The 12,760-nt window shown below is 40.4% G+C and overlaps 2 pseudogenes; both read left to right on the forward strand.

Annotated features, from left to right (window-relative positions):
- Positions 1-1,940: 1,940 nt before the first annotated feature.
- On the forward strand, positions 1,941-6,921 carry LOC138164133 (rho GTPase-activating protein 33-like; annotated as a pseudogene).
- Positions 6,922-12,037: 5,116 nt separating this feature from the next.
- LOC138164134 (short transient receptor potential channel 7-like) overlaps positions 12,038-12,760 on the forward strand; it is a 38,132-nt pseudogene continuing 37,409 nt past the window's right edge.

The raw sequence follows: 12,760 nt of genomic DNA on the forward strand, positions 1-12,760 counted from the left end.
TTATTATCTTCTCCTAATATAGAAGCATTAAAATTCAGAGACTTAGTTGAAGCATAGAAAGTGAGAGCTGGAAGGGACGGCCACCTATTGAAATATTATCCATTCTACAAGGCTCCCTTCATGAATCCCAACCTCCTTCATACTGCCTGACTCCATCTTGTCCCCAGCCATCACCCTCCCCCATGAAAAATAAATCCTTTTCTTTCTCTGAGCTTTTATAGCTTCCCCAAGCCCACCAACTCCCACACCTTTTAAACCTCTCCTTCAGGGTAGGGGCTCTCTCTTATATTTTTCTCTTGCTCCACAACAGGGATCTCAATCTCAGTTCCATGTAATAAGGTGATTTGAATATATAATGTAACTTTTGTTCAGAGGAGAATGTAATCACATTAAGGGGATGGAAACAAACTTTTATTAAGTTTGTTAAGTTACTGTGTGCCAGGCACTGTGCTAAGCATTGTACAAATATTATTTCATGTGATAATTTAAATCACACCAGGGAATCATTATTTGTAAGTATTAAGGATTTATGACATATTTTACATTAGAATTTTTTTTTACTTCTACTTCTTCAACTACCTAGTAAGCTCCTGCTTATTAGGAATTGTATCTTTCAGATCTTAATATCCAGACACTGGAATAGTTTTTGTCATAATGTGCTACTTTAATAGCTGCTTGTTGAATGAAAGTGAATTTATTTATTACCCACTGAAAATTATTTCTTCCCTTTCCTCTCCCCCTGGACTTGAAAATCTTACAGCCTCATACCTCCAAGAAAAATTAAACTATGCTTTTTCCTTTTCAAAGTAAATTTTTGACCCATTTTATTTTGGTACAATTGACACTTCCCAACACTCTAGCTAGGAGAGGTAGTGGAGAGAATGTGAGGCTCAGAGTCAGGAAAACAAGTTTGAAATCCTGCCTCAGACATTTACTGGCTGTGACCCTGGGCACATCACTTAATCTCTTTATGCCTCAGTTTCCTCATGTATAAAATTAAGGGATTAGAATCAATGGCTTGTAAAGTCTCTTCTGCCTCGAAATCTATGATTTTATGAATCCCAGTAAATGACCTACAAAGTACATTCCTCAAGAAAACAGGTGCTTATAATAGAATGAAGGGATGTAGGCACAAAAGATCACAGATTATTCACTGGAAAGGTTCTTTGATATCATCTTCTCCAACACCTCTCCCATCTCCTATTTTGTAGAGGAGGAAATGACTTGACCAAGGTCATACATGTTGTAAATGGCAGCATCGAAATTTCAATCTAGGTCTACTGAACTCAGATTTGACCTTCTTTCTATCATGCTATGGTTCCTTTAACTTTGGTAAATTGGTACTAATGGTGACTGTAATCCTTACCTTCCTTGTTTCTTGACTTTATTGCAGTAAGTGCAACTCCCTAACATGGTTATTGTGAGAATCTAATGAGATAATCTATATAAAGCCAAGCTTAAAGCCATATATATGTGAACTACTATTATATATTGTACTTTTGGCTCTGGCTTCTAAGACTATCAGAGCTGTCCAATACTAAGAAGAAAACAGGAGAATCAGGGGGGGCACACAGTGGGAAGTAATTGAGGATTTTATTCAGTAGGAGGTCAAAGGTATTTTAAGTCGTTTCACCCCCAAAAATGGGAGAATCACTAGTATCTTGAATGGTGAAAATCAATGATGAAGGGGCTGGAGGAGTAGGGATGGATAACATAGATTGTTTGAAATGTATAGGTGCTAGAATGCTTTTGTACAACAAACTTTTAGGGATTACCTTGTACAAGCAGGTAACAATGGAACCGATATGTTAACTTTAGTTGCAGTGGGATGCAGTCAGCAGTATCCCACTGACTCTATGTGGCCTAGTGGAGATAGACCCTGGTATTCACTTAGAGACTATATGAGAAAGTTAAAGGAAGAGGTCACGAAAACTGCAATAATGATCAGAGATGCCGATGCTTATGATAGTGTTCCCTTAACAATTTCTCAGAGAAATATAAGAGTGAAGATTTCTCCCCTTGTTTATAAGCACATAATTCTGACTCAACTAATTGGGGAAATAGCGGTCCCTCTTTTAGAGGTGCTGGATAAGATTTCACAGGTAGGTGACTTAGGGGAGTGGGGAAAAGATGAATTTCCTCAAGAGAGAAGAGCAAATAACCAGCAGATTCAAAGTCAGAATATATTAACGAGGAAAGAATTGTTTACTGCTTTATTAAGATGTTATTCCAACTAATGAACTATATAAGATTTACCGAGAAAAGGGACATAATATTAGATGGAATAGGGAAGTAAGAACTGCCCCTACAGATTCTCCTGAATTATTGTATCCAAGTTCGTAATACCTTTGGGGAGAATAGGAAATAGGTCAAACCAACGAGATTACAGACCTCCTATCAGTTTAACCATGTATTGGAAAAATGGACCAACTACTGTAACTAGGGCATTAATAGATACTGGAGATCTCCTTTATATATGGAAAACCTGATAAATTCAAACGTGCAACTCCTATTGCCATAACAGGACTGGTATGGACTGAAATATCAACCAAACAATTTAAACTAATGATGAAAATTGGACAGTTAACTAAAAGATTCACCCAAGAAATGGGAGAATCACAAGTATCTTGGATGATCAGAATCAGTGACGAAGGGGCCAGAGGAGTAGGGATAGATAACAGATTGTTTGAAACTTATAGTTATTAATCAGAGTCGTTTTGTACAACAAAGTTTTGGGGATTATATGCAAGAAGGTAAAAGTGGAGCTAATCTATTAGTTTTAGTTGCAGAGGGATGCAATAAGCACTGTCCCATTGACTCCCATTCCTAAATACATCATTTGAATAGATATTTTGAGAGGTATGACTTTAAATTTATGTGAGGGCATATATATATATATATATATATATATGTGAGTTCATACCTTCTATTTCTTTAACAGAGGCTTAATTAGAACTAAGTGCTAAGTACCTCTCAATTTAGCAATACAAAAGGAATTTCAAATTACATTACTATTACGACCTCCAACTGAGTTAAGAGTCTAGACATCTATAAATAAATTTTGCAACACAAAAGAAAATAAACCTGATGAGGCAGAAGATCCTATGCAGTCTCAGTGTGCCTTTTGATGCTGAGCTCTCCAATTCACTGAGAAGGGAACAGATTATTGACAATGCCTATGCTGTGCCTGGCACTGTGCTAAGTGCCTTATATACATTATTTCATTTGATGCTCACAAAAGTTCTGGGAGGTAGGTCCTTTTATTGCCCCCATTTTATATCTGAGGAAAGTGAGGCAAGACAGAAGTTAAGTGACTTGCCTGGGCTCCCGAAGGTAGTAAATCTGAGGCCAGATTTAAACTCAGGTTTTCCAAACTTCCTAGTTCTAGCTCTGGATTCTCAAGAGAGCACAGACCAACATCAGGATATTCCCAAATTGGTTGAAAAGAGAAATAATAACAGTGAAAACAGAATTTAAGGCCTCCATAGCAGAAATAATGAGCAGAATAGAAACAACTTGAATCCTTGATGGCAAGTCATACCAAAGAAAGCAAAAATAGAGTAACTAATTGGGAATTCAAATGCAGAGAAATGGAGGACAATCTGGAGGAAGAAAAGCAAAAAACCAATAATATTAAAATAAAATGTGATTGTAAAGTAAAATATACTGATCCTGAAGAAAGGACAAATAGACAATTTAAAGAACTATGGCTTTCCCAAGAACATGATACATCCAAAAACCTGACCACCAAAATACAAGAACAATTAAAAGAGGTGCTGGAGTGATTTCTAGGAAGAAAATGATTACCTGAAGACATTATTTTATTTGCAAATCCCCTGGAAAACAGATACACTAGAAAGATAAAAAATATATAGCAACTGAATACAAAAATGACAAAACAACAGAGAGAAGAGGAAGAGATTTTCCTTCTGTTAATATGCAAGACAAAGGTTGGGGCCCTGGCAAGGCCATCAAGCCCCTCTCCCCATTGTGCTGCCACTGTGTTGCCATGGCGCCAGCAGAGCTAATGCAGAGAAGCTGCTGAGACTCAGTGGAGGAAGACACTGAGGCAGTGGCAGCAGCAGAGGAGGTGCTGGTCTGAGGAGGAGGACAAGGAGGAAGACAAAGAGGAGGGCCTCTGGGCCCCTTGCCTGCCCAGGGAGACAGTGTGATTGTGGCGACCCAACTGTCCAGCATCCCAGCTCCCCTAAGGGAGGGTCATACCTCCCTCACCACAGTGCCCCAGCCCAGAGGAAAGCTTGCAGGCCTCCTTCCTTCTTTCATTCACTTCCCCCATCTCGTCAGTGGCCAAGGCAGCGGGACATCCTCCCTCAGTGTCTTTGGCTGTGACCTTGGGGAGCATCTCAGCAACTCTGGTCAAGATGTTCCCCAAGTTCTACACGATTTCATCTGGGCCCATGGGGTTGTGGATGGAATCTACAGCCTCTCACGTGTTTCTTCCACCATCCAGAAACTGAGGCAGGAGTTTGACAGTGAGCGGATCCCAGAGCTGAGATCTACCTAAACCCGTGCTCACCTATCAGCTCTCAGGAAAATTCACTGAGGCCATATCTGTGCCTGGGGAGGAACTACAGCCCTGTATACAAGATATGATCAAGCAGCTGCTCCCACCTCATTACCAGACCCTGGAGTACCTGCTGTGACACGTCTCTCAGATGGTCTAGCACAGTGCCAACACCGGAATGCCCCCTGGAAATCTGACCATTTTGTGGTGTCCCAACCTGTTTCTCGCAAAGGAGCTGTTGTCAATAGGGCTTGGTGGGGCCCTCCATGAAATTAGAGTCCAGTCTGTGGTTGTGGAGTTTCTTATCAGCCATATGGATGTTCTACCAGGATGTTCTTCGGCAGGACGAGATCCTGCAGGTTGCTGTCTCCTCTCCAGGTCCAAGTTCCTTGCAGGCAGCAGACCCTCTACTCACCTCCTCTCCCCAGAGGAGGCTCAGGCTCTGTAGCAGCAAGCACCCCAGCGTTCCCAGGGTGGGCTGCCAACACAGGTTCTTGGATCTTTGATAAAGGAAAGCAACTCAAAATGGGTTAACAAGCTTACTTTAATCAGTCAAATATGTATCGTTTACCTAGTTCAGGAGGAACAGGTCAGCACCCTGAACTTCAAAGTATACAGACAGAATTATCAAGACAAAAACAGATCAAGTAGACAGATTTCCAAACTGTCCAACCATTACATCCATACCAAACAACATCTGGGTTTCAAAGCCAGGGGACTCTGGACAACAGCTTTCCAGAGTTTCATCTGATCAAATCACAGAACACTTCTCAAAGTGAGCCCCAAAACAAAGCCTCACATCAGGGCTTATATAGCCTTCTCCTGGCTCAGAGAATGTAACAACCTTATTGACCCACTGGCCAATCAAGAAGTATCTACTGAAAAACAAGCCTCCTACCCCAGGCTCTAGGTGCACTTTAGCCTAGGGGCAGGGAAGATCTTACAAATTTACATTCCCATTACAGGCTCAGGCACAGGGTCAGCTGTCTGGACAGGGGGCCAAGGCTCCTAGTTTATTAGAAAATAAGAGGAAGGGGGTCTTTGGACAGAAAAGTAGGAAACCAGGTGGCAGAGTGTGGAAGACCTTCTTCACCCTGGGGAGAGGCCCCTCCTTGAAATGAAAGAAGCCCCTGCCCTGGCATGGGGCTGGTCAAGTACTGTGGCCATCACAGTTGGTGGGCTAGTGAGCAGTGAGAATAACAAGGCGGGGGTGTAATCAATAGTCTGTTTATTACAGGACCATTTCCTACAGAGCCAAAGATGCAACGGACTCACAAAGTTTATATCCCTTCCCCAACAGAAGGTCTATGTGACTTAAGAATGTAGACACCCCGAAAGAATGCAGACAATGCACAAGGACCCTCCCTTAATCTTGTTTACTATTTTCCCTTGCTTAAGGTTACTTATTTATTAGGGTAATATCCTAGGACCATATCCAGAGGCATAAACAAAAGAAAGATTACATGCCCTCTTGCTTATCTGCCCTGTAACCTTGCAGGTAATTGTATAGGGCAGGGGAATATTCCTTTAGCAGGGCCAAGGGACCCCAAAAGTTCTCTACATCTAATATAAGTGTATACATCCTCATGCTTATCTGCCCTGTAACCTTTCAGGTAATAACATGGGGGGGAGAACATTTCATTAGCAGAGCCGGGGGACTCCTGAAAGTTCTCTACAGTCAAGGGTCCCAGCCGCCCTCAGGTGGCCCAGTGCGATCAGCCAAGAGCCAAGAGTCACTGTCATCCCAGGACAGCAGAGATGGCCTGCAGAGGTTCCACTGGCTGTGCCAGCCCCTTTCCATCAGTGATGCTTTCCCTGGGACTCCAGGCCTAGATGGCTTCTCTGAGACCTTTTCATCCACCACATCATCTCCATCTTCCAGCAGCCCCTCTTTGTAGGCAGTGGGGAGGTGGTGGGATCTCCCCACACCAGGTGTCAGCCTGGCAGGATGATGGCAAAGACCTGGACTTCAGTCCCCCTGGATGCCTGGAGGGGCTGAGAGGCCTTGACTTTGGTCCCCTCACTTTCCTTTGCAGCAGCCCTAACCCTGGGGACCCTGCCCCTCCTACCAGTCTTATGCCCCAGCCCCTTCTGCTTCTTTCATCTCTGAAGCCATCTCCCCTCCTCAAGATCTGACAAGCCCTGCCCCACCCATGGCCCTGAGTATCTCTGAGCCTGTGACTGTTTCTGTGCCCCCTGCTGTAGTGGAGCTGCTAGAGGGTGGTACCTCTACCCTCCCCCCACCTGCCACTCTGGCTCCCCAGCTCATCCCCCTACTCCTGTACTGGAGCACATTGCCCTTCCCCAGCCAGAGAGACCTACTAAGGTCACAGAGTCCTGTGCCTGGGTTTGAGGTCCCACTTAGACCTATACCCTTCTCTCTGCTTTGCCTTTAGGGGTACCTCCTTCCATCCCAAGAATCCAGCCAGCCTTATGGCCCTCACCTCAGAGGGCAGCACAGTGCTGGCACCAGTAAGAGGTGTATTTGCACAGTGGCATCCCTACTTTCCTACTCCGGGAAGGGGTTGAGGAAAGTCCATGGAGCAGGGCTCTGGGTACCTCTAATTCATGGTGTGCTCCAGCCACCCAGCCTCAGGTCCCGCAGCTCCTTGCAGCAGCAGCAGAGATATGGAGGTCTCTTGTGCACACACTTTGGTTGTGAATCTCATAAGTGTAAACTCTTATAAATCTTTGTAAATACCATAACCTGTAACTGTAGTTTCTCTGCCCTTCCCACAAATAAAAACTTTTTACAGGTCTGCTGCCCTAGGGTTTCTTTTTGTTTTTTTTTTTCTTTTTTTGGAGGGGCAAGGTAGGGCAATTGGGGGTTAAGTGACTTGCCCAAGGTCACACAGCTAGTTTTTTTGTGTCAAGTGTCTGAGGCTGGATTTGAACTCAGGTCCTCCTAACTCCAGGCCCTATATTCATTGTGCCACCTAGCCACCCCAATATCCTGGGGTTTCTTGCACTAATTTAGGGAAGACAGAAGATAAAAACACTTCATCTCCCCCCAACTCCCAGGATCCCCCAGCATGTCCTGCTCCCCTCCCCTCTTCTCATTGCCCTGTAATGCAGTTATGTATGTGTGCTGATAATCATTAAATATCAAATTTATCCTAAGTCTGAATTAATCAAACAGATTACTTTGCTTTGCTTTCCTGTTCCTGCAACTTGAAAGATCAGATAAGATCGGGAATAGGTATTTCTCCCCACTTTGTGACACGATGCTTGGAAATTCTGAAATGCTCTTGGGGATACTTTCCAGATAGGGAAGACAGAGACATCCTGAGAATGCAGATCTCCACTATCTTGTCATTTGTCAAAGTTACATTATCTTAAACCAAATTAAGTTTAAAGGCCAACAAAACATCTAGAATAGCAAACTTCATGATGGAGTTTTGTAATAAGTCTCTAATTCCCCCTCTTATTGTCATTAAATGTGGACTTTGTATTTGTCCTGTCACTTTGTCTGTCAGTGTGTGTGTGTGTGTGTGTGTGTGTGTGTCTGTGTCATATTATGTCTGCTGTGAATGAGTTTGTTATATTGTAAGATTTATATGCAGGCATTTCTAAGAGCTGCAGCTAGAAAAACAGACAAATCTGTAAGACTCTTTTCCTTGTAGTTTCTGGTCTGGCTAACCTACAATTACAATGAAAAGTTAGATATAGCTAAAAAACATCTTAGCAGATTCTGAAAATTAATCATTAAGATGTAAGAAATTGATTATATTGGGATGTCTGGAGAAACTGTAGGTAGACAGTCACCCTTACTGAAAGCACCTACCCCTAGTCAAGATCATTCAGCATTCCCCACTCCCTCCCTAGAGTTAAAGGAGTATCTCAGTATGGGGATTGTTTTTTTTTTTAACAGCCACCAGTTTTTTATTAACTTCTCTTACCCCAGGTCAGATTAGGAGAGGAGAATGCAGGAGAATTGTAGGTCACCCTTTCACACCTGGCAAAAGGAGAGGAGGGAAAACACTCACACACTGGCGGTAGACCTAACTGCTTGTGCCCCTGGGCACTTTGTAGTACCCTTCTAGGCAAAGCTTGGAAATTTCACCCAGGTCCTGTACATTCTGCTCACCTTGGCCCAGCAGTTGCAAACAGCCCCAGGCTCAGTACCTTTTGCAGTTGTGGGAAAGGGAGAGGTAGATGGATCAGGCCTGTGGGGAACATCTGCTTCAGGTAAACCCTGCACTTCCCTGTTCCAGTTGCAAAAATGTATCTTATCTCTGTTTTATCTGTTTCCTGAATTTATAAAGGGAAAATAATAGTGGTTGTTATGGGATCAAAATAATATAATGATTGTAAAATGTTTAATATAATGACTGGCATATGTTGGACATAAGGTTATCTCTCTCCCTCAAACTTTGAAGTGGTTTTTGAATGCCAGGAGTAATAAGATCAATAATTTTATATGTATTCGATTGGGTTTAAGTAACTTGCCCAAGTTTACATGGCTAGTTGTGTGTGTGTGCGTGCGTGTGTGTGTGTGTGTGTGTGTGTGTGTAAGTGTCTGAGGCCAGAACCGAATTCCAGTCCTCCTGACTCCGGGGCCGGTGCTTTACTCACTGCACCACCTAGCCGCCCCTACTCCTTCTTTTCAAAGAATTTTACAGCTCCTCATTTTACTCCTTATATCTTCCTTTTGAGCTTCTTTTGCAAATGGAAAAAAAGAAATCACAATTAAACAATTTCCCCCTGGGCTAGAATGACTTGATCAGAATCAGAAAACTAGCCTCTGACCTTGAACCTTTTACAATAATTAGAACTCACATTTCAAGGTTTATAAAGGACTTTCCTCACAAAGACCATGAGAGATAAGTAATCCAATATAAGGGTTTCTTTTTTTAGACAAGGAAACTAACTTCAGAAAGGCAGCATGGCATAGTAGAAAAAATATTAAGCTTGGAACACTTAACTTGGAGGAATAGAACCTAAATTTGAATACCAGCTCTGCCACTTAATGCCTATGTGACTCTTGGCAAGTCCCTTAATCTCTCTAAGCTTCAGTTTCTTGATCTTAAAAATGAAGAGGCTGGAGCAGAGGGCCCTAAATTCCCTATAACTAGTTCACAATGACACAGATAAGAAGTGTCAGAACGAGGGATTAAATAAAGTTCTTGTCTCTTACCTCTAAAACCTGACAGGAAATTTCCATGAGGAAAGGGAAGTATAAAATAATTTCATGTACTCAACAAGGAACATCTTCATTCTACCTCAGGAAAGAAAGTGACCTTAGAAATACTTCTTACTGAGGGAAATGCAGAATTTTTTTGCCTTTTTTTCTCTGTTCTGAATGAGTGACTCAATTGTTCCTTAAAACAAGGGAAAAGGTTATCTTATCAACTATACTGACTGACTTTCTTATGCATGGATCCCAAAACACATGAATATAATTTGCAGAATTTAGTGGAATAATAAGAAAGAACAGGAGAGAACAGTCTCTAAGTATAACAGGATTTGAAACTTGTTTCATTCATTACTGAAGTCAAAATGTAATTAAGGCTCAAAAGTAAAGATTAATTAAAATATGGAAGTCAAAAACACCATATTTCTAATTGCCACAGAATGAGGACTTGGGGAATAGGGGTCAAAGACAGAAGGTTTGGATATTTTTATGATTTCTTTTTTCTATTTAACATTTAAATATATGTTCAATATTTAAAATATCATTTAATTATTCAGTCATTGAATCTACAGTTTGAAGCAGCAATCAGGAAAAAGAGAATCCTTCTAGGATCATGGAGGTCGTAGTTTGATCATACTCTGCTGAGGTCAACACAAGTCCAGAGTATCATGTTGAAATCTAAACATTTTATGTTGAAGGACATTGATAACCTGGAGGGTGTCCTGAAGCAGTGACTGTGATCATAAAGGAACTTTTGATTTATTTCATGCCATGAGGATGAGTGGAAGAATCATGAAAATTAGTTGAAGAAGCAAAGAGTATTTAACCTGAAGTAGAGAAGAATTGGGGCAAAGAAAGTATTATAAGGATTTTAATATGGAAGGAGAATTATCCTTGTTGTGTCTGACCTCAGAAGAAAGAACTAGGAGCAATCAGCAGAATTTGCAAAGAGGGAAATAGGCTTGATGTAAGGAAAACCTCTTAATTAGAACTGAACAAAAAATGAATGTGCTAGGGGGAGAGATTATGAACACTTGTTAGATATGTTATAGAAGGAATTCTTATTTGGGTGAGCCAAACTAGATGGACACTGAAGGCCTTTCAACTCAGAAATTCTATTATTCTGGTTTTTAAATTATTAAATATATTTAAATTATTAATAATAAAAATTATGAATGTAAATATATTTAATTTAAATATATATATATATATATATATATATCCTAGCCACTAAATATGAGGAACATATGTTTCTGGTATTTAGTGGCTAGGTCAGAGATTCTTTAGTTACTATCTGGTCACTTATGTTATATTGACGATGGGAATGGGATTAATAGGTAGAAATGCAAAAGAAAATTTGAAAAAAAATTATAAGCCTATATTAAGTGTCAGTTATGTGCCAGGGACTTTAGAAATTAATATTTGTACATGATTTCTATTTTATAAGCTCAGCACCTAGTGGTAATACATAGTACATAGTAGGCATTTAATAAATGTTTTTTGGTTGATCATAGTCTGAGAGGTTGTGACAGAGAAAGTTTCTACTACTCAATGACCCAGAAGTCTTCCTCTTGTCTTGTAAAGTAGTTTTAACAACCTGTGGAGTTTAGAGAAATTAAAGGCTAACTATTAGGAAAAAGGAAAGCAGTGGGCTTTATTCTCATCTTTTGAGAGAGGTTTCCACCTGCATCTTCCTTAAGAGGCCTAGGACATAATTTATTCAAATACAGCATGAGGTTGTCTCCATACTTACAGTTTGTAAAGTTTTCAGAAATGTTTTCAGCTCTTCAAATATAGAGGTATTTAATCCAAAGGTGGGAATGTGATGTCAGGAACATATAACTTGTGCATTCTGGACTTGGGTGCAGAGAAACAAAACTTGATTCTTTAAGGATTCATCACTAAGTAAAGAGAATGCGGAGGGGTAAAATGACCTATGGGATTTTCACATGTTCATTCTCTCCCACCCCTAATGACACTCTCAACCAAACCTCGTTCTTAGGTGTTGCAAAAGGGATAAAAAGACCCAAAATCATAAAACACTAACACATGGGATAAGAGGAAATTCAGTACATATCTCCCATGATGAAATACATGATTTGGCCTAGTTACAAAATATAAGAATTCCATGATCCCTTAAAATCTTATTTTTTTTAAGTGCAAATATTTTATTTTTTTTTCTTTTTCTTTTTTTTATCAATTTGTTTCCTTTTATTTTACAGGATTCAATTCCACAATTCCTTGAGTTTCACACTTTGTCCCCCTCCCTACCCTCCCTGCCCCATGGTGGCTTATAGTCAAGTATAGGATCTGTAAATACTTTCACATTATACATTAGTCAGGTTATAAGAACGGATTGTACAAGCTGGAATGAAAAAATGGTAGAGGACATAAAAGCAAATAAGAGAAGGAAAAAGATCAGGTATTTTGCTTGCACCTGGACATAAACTTAGTTTTTTCTAGTTCTTTCTCTGGATGCACATATTTCTCTCCATCATGAGTCTTTTGGGATTGACTTATATCACTGAATTGCTGAGAAGAGTCCAGTCTATCAAAGTTGGTCATCACACATATGTTGTGTCTGTAATTGTGTACAAATTTCTCCTGGTTCTACTCTTCTCACTCAGCATCACCATTATCTAACACAATATACCAAAATTAAGTCTAAATGGGTGCATGATCTAGGTATAAAGGTTGAGACTGTAAGCAGTCTCCTAAAACAAGGAATAGTTTACCTATCAGACTTGTGGAGAGGGAAAGACTTTATGACTAAACAAGAATTAGAGAACATTATAAAATGTAAAATGGATAATTTTGACTACATGAAATTGAAAAGTTTCTGTACAAACAAAGCCAATGTAACCAAGATTAAGAGGGAGGTGGGAAATTGGGAAAGAATCTTTACAACCTATGTCTCTGACAAAGGACTCATTTCTAAAATATACAGAGAATTGAGTCAAATTTATAAGAATACAAGTCATTCCCCAATTGATAAATGGTCAAAGGATATGAACAGGCAGTTTTCAGAGAAAGAAATTAAAGCTATTTATAAGCACATGAAGAAATGCTCTAATTCACTATTGATTAGAGAAATGCCAATC

Source organism: Petaurus breviceps, unplaced genomic scaffold, assembly GCF_028583685.1.
Source record: "Petaurus breviceps papuanus isolate PSGF00001 unplaced genomic scaffold, PetGlider_PUasm1.0 189, whole genome shotgun sequence".
Lineage (NCBI taxonomy): Eukaryota > Metazoa > Chordata > Mammalia > Diprotodontia > Petauridae > Petaurus > Petaurus breviceps.